This window comes from Jaculus jaculus, chromosome 5 (genome assembly GCF_020740685.1).
Source record: "Jaculus jaculus isolate mJacJac1 chromosome 5, mJacJac1.mat.Y.cur, whole genome shotgun sequence".
Classification (NCBI taxonomy): Eukaryota; Metazoa; Chordata; class Mammalia; order Rodentia; family Dipodidae; genus Jaculus; species Jaculus jaculus.
In genome coordinates, this window is record NC_059106.1 from 52,788,075 (window position 1) to 52,800,406 (window position 12,332).

Here is a 12,332-nt window from a genome sequence, read left to right on the forward strand (position 1 = left end):
CAGCAAGCCCTAATGATTCTCCAGAACCCACCCTCCTCGTGCATGCCCATACCCAGCTTTGCATGTAGGTGCTGAGGGAATGGATCTCCCGGGGTCTCAGGCCCTCCCGGACCCTTCTTCATAAGTGCCAAGCACTCTTAACCGCCCCACTGTCTCCCCAGACTGCCGTGGATTTACTTGTTTATTTATTCAGAGAGAGAAGGCATAGGAGGGCTAGGGCCTCTTGCCACTGAAAAATAACTCTGGATGCACATGCCACTTTGTACATCTGGCTTTATGTGGGTGCTGGGGAATTGAACCCCAACTGGCAGCTTTGTATGAAAGTGCTTTAAAGCACTGAGCCATGTCTCCATCCCCTATAATTATTGCTTTGATGGCTCATACCTTCACTGTATCTGAAAAGCTGTGGCCACACTCAAGGTCATTAAGAATTCATGGGTTATTTTCTAGGAGTGTTGTACGTTTGGGCTCACAAATCTGTTTTAAGTGAGCAACCACAGAGGGTGCATGGACTTACTTCAGACTTTCTTTCACTTGATCTTTCTCCACCCTTCAGTTTGCTCAGATGAAATACCTTGGAGTTGCCCTGGCCTCGTCTCTTTCTCTCTCCATCACCAGACATCAGACAGCTTGTTGCATCTATCTTCACAGGATGTCCTGAACTTACCACATCTCACTGTCACCACCCTTGCCCGAGACGTCGCGTCTCACACACACATGGGTGCAGTGCCTTCTGAAGGTCCTTCGCCTCCCACCCTTTACCTCTTTACCTCTGCCTTTACCTCTTGTACTCCCAGACCAAAGGAAGCCATCTCTCGTGGTCAATCACGTCAAGTTGATGGGATCTAACATCACCATGGAAAGAACTGGGTAGGTCTGTGAGGGACTTTATGGATTAGGTGAGATAAGATGGGAAGGCCCAACCTAACCGTGGTCTGCTCTACTTCACAGGCTGGGGTCCTGCACTGGGCACCAGCCTTCATCTCTCGATGCCATGCCTTCCCTTGCCCTCATACTGTGAGCCAAAATAAACCCTTTCTTCCTTAAGTCACTTTTATCAGGTTTTTTCTTTTCTTTTTTTTTTTTTTTTTTTTTTGGTTTTTCGAGGTAGGGTCTCACTTTAGCTCAGGCTGACCTGGAATTCACTATGTTGTCTCAGGGTGGCCTCGAACTCACAGTGATCCTCCTACTTCTGCCTCCCAAGTGCTGGGATTAAAGGCACGTGCCACCTCTCCTGGCTTATCAGGCATTTTGCTACACATTGAGAAAGTAAGGAGCACACCATGCCACACCACATCTCCTCTCAGAGCCCTGCAGTGGCTTCCGATCACCATCCTTAGGATGGCCTGCCCGACGCCACCTGAGCTGTCTCCTCTTCCTCTCTCTCCTCCTGCCACACGCTCACACACACTCAACTCCAGCTTTCCCCTCTGCCTGGAACCCTGCTCCACCAGGCACCTACTTGCCCAGTTCGCACTGTCTGCCAAGTCTTTGCTCCAATGTCATCCATCCAATGACGTCCTCTGTGTCACACCAACTTTCTCCCCAGCTTTTGTTCCACGCCACACTCAGCCGGGTCAAGAGCCCTCCTCCCTGTCCACCTTTCCCTTTCAGTACGCTAGTACTTTATGAATTATACTTATTGTTGATTGCTTAGACCCCTGTGTGGATGTCTGATTGACATCCCAGACTAAACTCTTGTTCTTCCTCTACTCTGACAAAGCTTGATCTACCATAGCCTAACCAGAGCACAGCTAAATCCTTTTGATTCACTTTATTTATTTATTTATTATTTAAATTATATTAACACTCTCCATGATTAATTCACTTTAAAAAATATATATTATTTATTTATTTGAGAGAGAGAGACAGAGAGCAAGCACCAGAGCTTCCAGCCACTGCAAATGAATTCCAGACTCATGCATCCCCTTGTGCACCTGGTTTACGTAGGTCCTGGAGAATTGAACTGGGACCCTTTGGCTTTGCAGGCAAACACCTTAACTGCTAAGCCACCAATCCATCCCCCTCACTTTTATTTCTCTCTTTTTAATTTTTTAGCACTTTTGGGGGGGGTTCGAGGTAAGGTTTCACCCTAGCTCAGGCTGACCTGGAATTCACTATGTAGTCTCAGGGTAGCCTCGAACTCATGGTGATCTTCCTACATCAGCCTCTCGAGTGCTGGGATTAAAGGCGTGCACCACCATGCCTGGCCTTTTTAGCACTTTTTATTGACAACTTCTATAAGTATAAACAATATGATCTGATGGTAATCCCCTCCCACCACTCTCCCTTTCCCCCCTCCCACATCCCTTCTCCACCAAATCCCTTCTTCTTCCCTACTAGTCTGTCTTCTATTTTTTTTTTGATGTTTATTTTTTTACTTATTTGAGAGCAACAGACAGATAGAGAGAGGAAGAAGCCGATAGAGAGACAGTGGGCGCACCAGGGCCTCCAGCCACTGCGAATGAACTCCAGATGCATGCACCACCTTGTGCATCTGGCTAACGTGGGACCTGGGGAACCGAGCCTCGAACCGGGGTCCTTAGGCTTCACAGGCAAGCGCTTAGCCACTCAGCCATCTCTCTAGTCACTGTCTTCTATTTTGATGTCATCATTGTCCCCCTCATATTGTGCAGGTAGCATCAGCCACTGCGAGGGCTTGAATGAATACCTAGGCTACTTTGTGTCTGGAAGGCAGAATTGTAAGAACTTCTCGCCTTCCCTTGGTTCTTACAGTCTTTCCACCACATCTCCCTCAATGGTCCCTGAACCTTGGAGGGTGAGATAGAGATGTCTCAGTGCTGAACACTCCATTGTCACTTCTCAGCACTATTGTGACTTTTTTGTCTCCCCAGTGGTTATTGCCATCTGAAGAGATAAGCTTCTCTAGCCCAAAGTAAGAGTAGCGTTAATAAGTGGGTATAAACATAAGTATTTAGAGGGCAGTTTGGTGGGCATAATATATCCACTTAGCCAGTCAACAGCAGCAGTTCCCCCCTAGGGCTTATGACCTCCATAGCCATAGACTTTTCATTAGTACGAGGCAGTAATTTCCTCTCATAGAGTGGGCGTCAAGTACAATCAGTAGCACTGGTATCTCTCTATCTCTTTTTAAAGTGAGACAGAGAGAGACAGAATTTGTGCTCCAGGGCTTTAGCCACTGCAATCAAACTCTAGATGCCTGTACCACCTAGTGGGCACGTGAGACCTTGCGCTTGCCTCACCTTTTGTGCATCTGGCTTACGAAGGATCTAGAGAGTTGATCATGGGTCTGTAGGCTTCACAGGCAAGCGCCTTACTGCTAAGCCACCTTCTCCAGCCCCGCTTGTATCTCTTTAAGTGCCTAGTACAGCACTGGGCACTGAGTAGGCACTCGATAAGTATCAGTTGATGAACAGGTATCTGTGGAAGACTGTGGCTTCCTTTGGGTATCTTGGCAAAATGCTAAATTATAAAAAAATTAAACAAGGGCTGGAGAGATGACTTAGTGGTTAAGGCGCTTGCCTGCAAAGGTTAAGGACCCAGGTTCGAGTCCCCCAGGGCCCATGTAATCCAGATGCACAAGGTGGTGCATGCGTCCTGAGCTCATTTGCAGTGGCTGAAGGCCCTGGTGCACCTCTTCTCTCCACTCCCCCTTTCTCTCTCAAATAAATAAATAAAATATTTTTAAAAAATTAAGCAAGACAGAAACTGTATTTGTCCAGTAGGGCTGCCATAACAAAATACCACCGATGGCATGGCTGGAACAATAGCTATTGTCTCACAGTTATAGAGAAGCTTTAAGGTCAGGGTGATCTGGTCAGGGCTGGTGAGGCATTTCTTCTTAGCATGTGCACGATGGTCAAATGGTCTTTCCTCTGTGAGGGTTTGGGGACAGGGCACCCTGGTGTCTCTTCCTCTTCTTATAAGGACACCAATCTTGCAGGGTTAAGAACCTATTCACATGATCTCAGAACCTTCATTATCTCCTTAAAGGTCTTGCCTCTAAATGTGGTCACATAGGAGACCTGACTTCAACAGGTGATTCTGAGGGGTGCAATTCAGTCAATAGGGGGTGTTTATTGTGTCATCTCACAAAGACAGTGGGAAGGGTCCTTGTTCCACCCTGAGCGGTTACTGTTTTCAAGCCTACCTCATTCTTCAAGACCACTCTTCAGGTCTGCATTCTAGCCTGCAGAAAGGAGACGGGGAAGTCACAAAGCCCTGCCCCTGACTTCAAGGACATGTCTCGAAATTTGCACAGTTCAATCATCTTTTCATCTTATCAGCCAGGGCTTAATCACACTGCTATGCTGACCAGCAAAGGAGGATGGGAAATGTGGTCTTTATCTAGAAAACCCGTGCCCCACTCAAATCTGAGATTTTATTATTATCACTTTCAGAAACCCAATCTAACAAATATAGCCATTGCGATCATGTCACCTTGGGAGTTACTTACACTCTTGGTCTTATGATATCTGTAAGAGACTCTAGCCTGTGTCTGGCACATGGGTCACTCAACCCCCCTCCAACAAATGACATTGAGCATCAATGGTATGGTCATAAGTCACTGGGGGACTATTTAGATTGGGTGGTCAGAAAATAACAGATAAATGAGATCTGAATGACCTGAAAGTGTTCAGTCAGGAACAGCCATTGTTGTGGCTGGGAAGATTGTTCAGCTGGTAAAGGCACTTGTTTCACAATGTCTGCAGGCCCTGGCTCAAGTCCCAAGTCACCCACACAAGCTGTGTATAGAGTGGTGCAAGTGTTTGGTGTTCCTTTGTGGTGACAAGGGCCCTAGAACACACACACACACACACACACACACACACACACACACACACACATTTATTATTATTATTATTTTAAAGAATAGCCAGTGTTTTCAGCCAGTAGAAAACAAACCAAACTGGTCCTTTAATCCCAGCACTTTGGAGCTGAGGTAGAAGGATTGCCATGAGTTTGAGGCCAGCCTGGGCTACAGAGTAAGTTCCTCCCCCCACAAAAATGAGCAAACTTTTCAAAATTATGGAAATGAACCAAAGGCTTGCAGCAGTCTGGGGAGTCTTTTTTAAGAAAACTAGATGAATTTTGTGAGAATGGTTGAATCATATCCCTTCTATGTTAATCTCTAGCTCTTGAGTAGCCAGGATACCCATGACCCATGGTCACAGGGAAAAATCAGCCACTGAGGGGACAGGATGGGGTTGTAGCTCCTTCAAAATGTCACTCTCCCAGGCTGGACACCATTCAACTTGTCTGGGGTTTCAGTGGAAGATAGCATTTGCAAAGCTGTTTATCCTGACTTGGAACTCACTCAGAGTGGAAAGACTTTTCCAGGTGCTTTGGGCATTGTTTAACTGTTAGTTGCTAAAGATAATGGATAACTGTTGATGCAAACAAGAGGCTGATAGCAAGGCTTAAAAGGCAAGCCTGATGAATAATATAGTCGCAGGGGCTATGGAAAACTCTGAAATACTTGCAGAAATCTAGACATGGCATGAGTGTGTAGGACCATGACAGTACCAAGGGCTGTGTTTGTGCTCCGGAAAACCCAAGCTCTTGTCTCTGGCGGTGACGCTCTACAGGAGCGGGGAGTGAGGATTCATGGCGAGTTGTCAGCTGTCTGGTTGATGTTCAAGGCACTGCCATGAAGAGAGAGCCGCTTGGCAAAGAATGAAGACTTACAGGTTCTTGGATTAGAGTGAAGGCCTGATTTATAAAAAGAAAGAAAGGAAGGAAGGAAGAAAGAAAGATAGAGGCTGAGATAAAAGGATTGCTATGAGTTTGTGGCCAGCCTGGGGCTATAGAATGAGGTCTAGGTCAGCTTGGTCTAGAGTGGAACCCTGTTTAAAAAAAAGAAAGAAAGAAAGAAAGAAAAAAGAAATAATAATAATTATTATTATTTTTGTTTTTTGAGGTAGGGTCTCACTCTAGCCCAGGCTGACCTAGTATTATGTAGTCATAGGGTGGCCTTGAACTCACAGCGATCCTCCTGCCTCTGTCTCCCAAATTCTGGGATTAAAGGTGTATACCACCACACCTGGCAAGAAATAATTTTTTCTTTTTTTTAAATTTTTATTAGCATTTTCCATGAGAAATAATTTTTTCTTTACAAAGAACCAAATAGCTATCCTGGGGTTAAAAATTGTAACACATTAAAAAAAAAAGTCATGAGCAGCTCCAAAGCATATTTGAGCAGAAAAGAAAAGTGGACTTGAGAGAGAGAAAGAGAGAGAATGAGAATGGGCATACCAGGGTCTCTTGTTGCTGCAAACAAATTCCAGACACATGTGTCACTTAGTGTATCTGGCTTTTCATGGGTACCGGGAAATTGCACCCAGCCCTTCAGGCTTTGTAAACAAGTGCCTTTAAACACTGAACCATCTCTCCAGGCTTCAGTGAACTTTAAAAAAAAAAAAATCATTTTAATTTATTTATTTGAGAGAGAGAGAAGGAGAAAGAGGCAGATAGAGAGTGGACACTCAGGGCCTGCAACTACTGCAAATGAACTCCAGGTGCCTCTGTGCATCTGATTTACATGGGTTCTGGGGGGTTGAACCTGGGTCCTTTGGCTTTGCAGGCAAATGCCTTAACGGCTAAGCCATCTCTCCAGCACTCCCCCCTTTTTTTGTTTTTTTAAGGTAGGGTCTCACTCTAGTCCAGGTTGACCTGGAATTCACTCTGTGTTCTCAGGGTGGCCTCAAACTTATGGTGATCCTCCTACCTCTGCCTCCCAAGTGCTGGGATTAAAGGCGTGTGCCACCACGCCTGGCTCCAGCCTACCCCCTCTTTTTTTGAGGTAGGCTCTCACTCTAGCCTAGGCTGATCTGGAGTTCACTATGTAGTCTCAGGGTGGCCATGAACTCATGGTGATCCTCCTACTTTTGCTTCCTGGGCTCTGGGATTAAAGGCGTGCACCATCACACCTGGAATGTTATTTATATCATAACTTTATGAACTAATTATATAAAGTTCATTTTTTTGGTTCTGCATCAATTTTGTAGTCATTCCTTGGTACATTTAGCCCCAGGCTGTCCTCAAACTCAGCAATCCTCCTATCTTAGCCTCCCCAGAGCTGGGATCATAGGGGTGCTTCACCATGCCTGGCCTTTTTGTTTATTGGTATATCTCATAAACTTTTAAAACAATTTCAAAATTAATTAATTTGAGAGAAAGTGGCAGAGAGAATGGGCATGCCAGGGCCTCCAGCCACTGCAAACGAACTCCAGACACATGCACTACCTTCTGCATCTGGCTTTCATGGGTCCTGGGGAATTGAACCTGGGTCCTTTGGCTTTGTAGGTAAGTGCCTTAACCACTAAGCCTTCTCTCCAGCCCTCATATAGTTTTTGAACACTGGAAATGCTAAGTAATATAGTGTAACAGTTTTGGGAATCAGGTCCCTTCCTCTTCTCTGGGGTTTGTTGTTACTATTTGCTTTAACTATTTACCCATTGTTAGTTTGAATTTCTTTTGTTTTGTTTTTCCAAGGTAGGTTCTTACTCTAGCCCAGGCTGACCTGGAATTCTCTATGTAGTCTCAGGGTGGCCTTGATCCTTCTACCTCTGCCTCCTAAATGCTGGGATTAAAGGTGTGCACCACCACACCCAGCTTCAATGAACTTTTTGATAGGCAAATTAAAATTATCTAGTTGGAGGAACAGAATGAAAAAGAAAGAAGAAACAAGATTCCAGACAGCTATGGGACATTAAGAAATGTACTAGTGGTAAATCATGGCAGTTCCAAAGGAGAGAGGAAAGGAGGTGCAGAAAAATACTTGAATAAACCCTGGCTGAAAACTTCCCAAATCTGATGGAAAATGATGAATGGACATATCCAGAAAGCTCAACAAACTCCAATAAGAAGTTCTAGATCTAGAAAACATCCTTAGCAAATGTTCAAAGCACAAAGGGAAGGGCTGGAGAGATTGCTCAGTGGTTAAGGCACTTGCCTGCAAAGCCTAACAGTCTGGGATCAATTCCCCAGTACCCATGTAAAGCCAGATGCACAAAGTGGTGCATTAATCTGGTGTTCGTTTGTAGGGGCTGGAGGTCCTGGCACTTCCATTTTCTCTCTATCTCTCTTTCTCCTTGCAAATAAATAAAATATTTTTTAAAAAGCAAGGAGAAAATCATCTAAAAATTTTAATTTATTTGCATGTATGTGTGCACACGTGCATGCAGGCTTGAGTACACTAGAGTCTCTTACCACTGCAAACGAACTCCAAATCCATGTGCACCCAGGGCTTTACATGGGTGCTGGGGAATTGAACCCGGGGCAGGCAGTCTTTGCAAGCAAGCACCTTTAACCTGTCAGCCATCTCCCCAGCCCCAGTGTCTGCTTTGTAACTGGAGCATTTAATCAAAATTTACAGACAAGATAGGTCCCCATAACAGAAACTTATATCTGCCATTTTGCTATTTGTCATTGTTATTTTTCTAGTCATCTCTGTCTATCTTCTTGTTAAATACTTTCAATTATGTTGTGCTAATTCCCTTGTCCTTTCTTTCATTTCTTATATTTTTAGCTATTTTCATATTGGCTGCCTTGAGGATTACAATTAATGCCTCGATTTATCATCATCTAATTCAGATTAATACTAGGTATAGATGAATATATATATTCTCTAGAAGAATATACATGCACACACATACACACACACACATATATTCATACTAGACATTGGAGTCTTTTTGTATAGAAGAAAAATACAGAACTTTTCTCCTCTACCTCCATGCCCTTCTCTCCCCTTCCTGTTTTATTGCCATATGAATTATATTGGTATGCATTTTATGCCCATCAATACATATTTACAGTAGGTTCTATGTAGTTGTATTCTGAATCACATAGGATAAAAGTATTATAAAAAGTACAACTATATAGTCTTTTATATTTATTTCTAGAGCACGTGTGTGTGTGGCGGCCAGAGGAACGCTGCCCATGTCTTTTGAGACAGGCTCTCTCTTTGGCTGGGAGCTCACTAATTATTCTAGGCTGGCTGGCTAGCAAGCCCCAAGGATCCTCTGATCTCTGCCTCCCCAGTTCTGGAATGACATGTGGGTGCCACCATATCTGGCATAAGCCCAAAGCATTGAACTCCAGTCCTCATGCTTGTGAGGCAAGTACTTTGCCACCTGAGCCGTCTCCCTAGCCCTGAACTACATCTATTTGCTACAAAGACAGTTTGGGGACAATTGATGAAACTTGCATGGTGTCTCTGGAATACAGGATATTAAAATGAATATCCTGATATTTTTCTCAATTTTGCTGTGGTTGGTTGGAATCATAGACTGTGTTTGTGGGAAATGTATAGTATGATATTTTTAGGTGATGTATCATATCAGATCAGTAACTTCTTCTCAAAAGGTTCAGGAGAGGGCTGGGGAGCTGGCTCAGCAATTAAAGGTACTTGCTTTTAAAGTCCACTGGTTCATGTTTGGTGCCCTAGTACCCACATAAAGCCAGATGCAGAAAGTGGTGTACATATCTGGAGATCACTTGCAGTGGCAAGAGGCCCTGGTGCCCACATGTTCACACATGTGCAAATAAATAAATATACTTTTTTCTTTTTCAAGGAGAGAGAGAATGGGCAAGCTAGGGCCTCTTGCTACTGCAAATGAACTCCAGATGCATGTGCCATTTTGTATGTCAGGCTTTGCATGGGCACTTGGAATTGAACCTGGGCCATTAGGCTTTGTAAGCAAGCACCTTTAACTGCCGAGCCCTCTCTATAGCCACAATACAAATATATTTTTAAATATTTTATTGATTTGCATGCAGAGAGAGACAGAAGAAGGGAGATACACACACACACACACACACACAGATAGAGAGAGAGAGAGAGGGCTGGAGAGATGGCTTAGCGGTTAAGCGCTTGCCTGTGAAGCCTAAGGACCCCGGTTTGAGGCTCCATTCCCCAGGACCCACATTAGCCAGATGCCCAAGGGGGTGCACACATCTGGAGTTCGTTTGCAGTGGCTGGAAGCCCTGGTGCACCCATTCTCTCTCTCTCTCTCTTTTTGCCTCTTTCTCTCTGTGTCACTCTCAAATAAATAAATAAATAGAAAGAGAGAAAGAGAGAGAGAGAATGGGTGTGCCAGGGCCTCTAGCCACTGCAAACAAATTCCAAATGCATGTACCACTGTGTGCATCTGGCTTTATGGGTACTGGGGAATCAAACCTGGGTAATTAGGCTTTGCAGGCAAGTGCCTTAACTCCTGAGCCGTCTCTCCAGTCTACAAATATTCTGTTTTTGAGGCAAACCCAACAGACTGGCCTTTTTTTTTTTTTTGATGTGAGAAAGAGAGAGAGAGAGAGGGATAGAAACAGATAGATAGACAGACAGACAGAGAGAAGCCAGGGACTTCAGCCACTGCAATCAAACTCCAGATATGTGTGCCACCTTGCATGGTTGTGTCCCCTTGTGCACCGGGCTTATGTTGGACCTGGAGAGTAGAACATAGGTCCTTAGGCTTCGCAGGCAAGTGCCTTGAACTACTAAGCTATCTCTCCAGCCCAAATATTTTTTTAAATAAAGGGTCAGGAGAAAATAAAAAGGTCTTTGTGTCAGCAGTATGCTGTTTTCTTCCCAACCTTGTATTCAGTGACATGTATTGACATCTTGGAATTGCTTCTGGTGGCAGCATCAGCATCCCTCAGTATCCACAGGACACGAGGCTCAGTATCCACGGGACACAAGGCTCAGTATCCACGGGACACGAGGCTCAGTATCCATGGGACACGAGGCTCAGTATCCACGGGACATAAGGCTCAGGACACTGCAATATACTCAAGCCCACAGATATTTAAGTCCTTTCAACAAGTGGGTTGACTGTTCATCTAAAACCCATGCATACCCTCACAGTGTATATGCTATGAAATGACTATTGTTACTCATGGAATAAATAAAGACAAGAAAAAGAAACCTTCCTATGGTCAGTACAGACAAACCTTCCTATGGTCTTTGAGTGGCTGAACCCACAAATTCAGCAAAGCCCCATAGAAACAAAGGCCAACTACATTTACACTTTTCTTCCTTCCTTTCTTTCTTTCTTTTTCTTTTTCTTTTGAGGCAAGCCCAACATACGCACACAGATAGAATTGGTGTGCCAGGGCCTCTAGTCACTGTAATTGAACTCTGGACACGTGTGTTGTGTCACTGTGCATCTGGCTTATGTGGGACCTGGAGAATAAACATGAGTCCTTAGGCTTCACAGGCAAGAGTCTTAACTGCTAAGCTATCTCTCTGGTCCTCCGTTCTTTTTTTAAAATATTTTGTTTTATTTGTCAGAGAGAGAGAGAGAGAAAGAGAGAGAGAGAGAGAGAGAGAGAGAGAGAGAGAGAGAGAGAGAGAGAGGGAGAGGGAGGGAGAGGAGAGAAGAGGCCGATAGAGAGAGAGAATGGGCATGCCATGGCCTCCATCCACTGTCAATGAACTCCAGGCACATGTCACTTTGTGCATCTGGCTGATGTGGAACTGGGGACTCAGGCCTGGGTCCTTAGGCTTCACAGGCAAGTGCCTTAACAGCTAAGCCATCTCTCCAGCCCTGCTTTGTTCTTGTTTTTGTCCTGAATGACCACTTGTTAGATATTTACCAACACATTATTTTTATACCCTCTCTACAACTTTTCTTTTGTAAATTTATTGATTGTTTGAAACACTATTAAATTTTAAAAGAGAGAGAGGTTTAAAAAGTCATTGCTTGCAATAAATACATAAATGCAATGAGCATTTGTCTATTTTATAGGATCCAAGGGAGCAACTGTCACCTTAAAGGTAGGTACAGTGGACCCAGCCAAGTCCAGCATGGGATGACAATCAAAGCCCCACCCTCCGACTTCCAGATGGCACATACTCTCCCTAGGATGTTTGCTTAACCCTATAGAGAGGAAGGCCTATAAAACGTGATCAAGATGGAATTTTCCAGCATCCAGGGAGTCAGGCGTCACTGGCTGATGGAGAGACCCAGCACTGTCTCCCTGGTAGTCAGGGAACTTGCTGCACACCCACTACATAAACACCAACTTGGAGCTACAGGCTTGATAGTCTGTAAACCTCTGTGACTTTCAAATTTTATCCATGTGGGTGTATTCCCTTGAATACTTTACAGGAGTCCAGTAAAATCCTGTCCATGCAAGTCTCATTCCTCCTCATATTACACTTTGGCGGTAACGAAGGCGGTGTCGTCTCGTTTGCTGAAGCTCAGAGAGCTACTTGATCCCTGGATGGGTCTTCCTGGCTGGGTGTTGGGAGGCCTTGCTTGGGTGTCACTCAACCTCCAGATAGGCTTCCAGCCCTCTGGTGTTAGGAGCTGCCAATATTTTGTTTGTCCAGCATTTTTTTTTTT